The following is a 1,425-nucleotide window of genomic DNA, read 5'->3' as shown; positions in this document are numbered from 1 at the left end:
CGAGAAGCTTAAATGACTTTATTTGTCTCAAATGAAATTTTTATTTTAATACTTAGTTTAAAATCAAACCTTAAACATGGAATTTTAGAAAAGTCTTCCAGGAAACCAGAATATGGTAAGTCTCTCATTATAAAATGAAAATTAATTTATAAATAAATAATGTGAAAACATTTTGTCTCTCAAACAAGATTTTTTCATGCTTTGCAATACGGGAGGTGGGGGATTGGTTTTTGGTGTAAATATATAGCAGTTTAGTTGAAGATGAATTTCCCAGATTATTCAAATTAATCACAGGTAATTATGGATTTAAATTCATGTTCTCCATAGAATTTTTTTAATCCAGAAACGGCCCTAGAGAACGAGTTTACTAACAGAAGTGTGGTGGTAAGGCTGCTGATTTCTTTTTTAACGTGACATTTTCCAGCCGTTCTAACTTTTATTTTACTATATCAAGTACTATCACTTGTCTCGGATTTTCTAGTTAAGACTCAGCGATCTAGTGATAGACCTTATTGCCATTTGGGTGATAGCAGTTTGAAAATATAAATTGTTCTATATCTGGAATTTGTTAATGTGTATAAATCATTGTATCATTAAACAATTGTCTTTGGAATCCTTTAAATCATTAAACTCTCCCTCTGCATGATAGCAGGAACATGTTAACAAATAGAGCTCTCTATAAATAACACAACAGGGAAGAAAGCTCCTGCTGAGCGTCCATTTCCCCTCCTCAGATAGAGACTATTTGTTACCTTCTTGGCACCAATAGGTCTGGAACTCCTGCTGCTAAAGACTAATGTATTTTACATTAACACTCAAAGTGATCCCCAATTTCTTCTGCTAAAGGGTGGATTGTTTAAAAAATTCTTTTATCTTTGCACGTAAATTATTTATGGGCTCCCCCCTTTTATAGTTCAGTGTGGTTGGCAAATTCATCCCACTGAAAACAAACCAAAGAAAAAACAAAACTAATTAACATCTTATGAAGCTTTTGTTCTTAGTAATTTAAAAAGAAAAAAATTTTTTCATAAATGGAAGATGTTAAAGGGTTTTGATTTTGTTAAATTTTTGTGTTTTTCCTTTGTTTAACATGAAGGCTAAAAAAACGTATTTTCTTCCCCTTTTGTATGATCTATAAACTTAATTGTATTTGGGTTTTTAAAATTTCGCATGCTGTGTTTTATTTCTCAAAAAATGCCAGTGAGGAGTGAGGGAAACATTTTTATTTTTTGGCTTGATTTTTCAAATTAAAACTGTTCTCATTTTCTACCATCTACAGTTAAAAATATAAACACACTATACAAGCTGTGTTGGTTTCCAGATGTTTCAATATGAATATTTTGTTGATATTTGTAAATAACAAATAGGCATTTTTTTCCCTAAAAAAAAAAAGATCAAACCTGAGAAATCAAAGCAACTTCGGCA

Source organism: Hipposideros armiger, unplaced genomic scaffold (genome assembly GCF_001890085.2).
Source record: "Hipposideros armiger isolate ML-2016 unplaced genomic scaffold, ASM189008v1 scaffold_301, whole genome shotgun sequence".
NCBI lineage: Eukaryota > Metazoa > Chordata > Mammalia > Chiroptera > Hipposideridae > Hipposideros > Hipposideros armiger.
The sequence above is the reverse complement of the archived record's forward strand: the minus strand, read 5'-3'. Positions refer to the sequence as shown.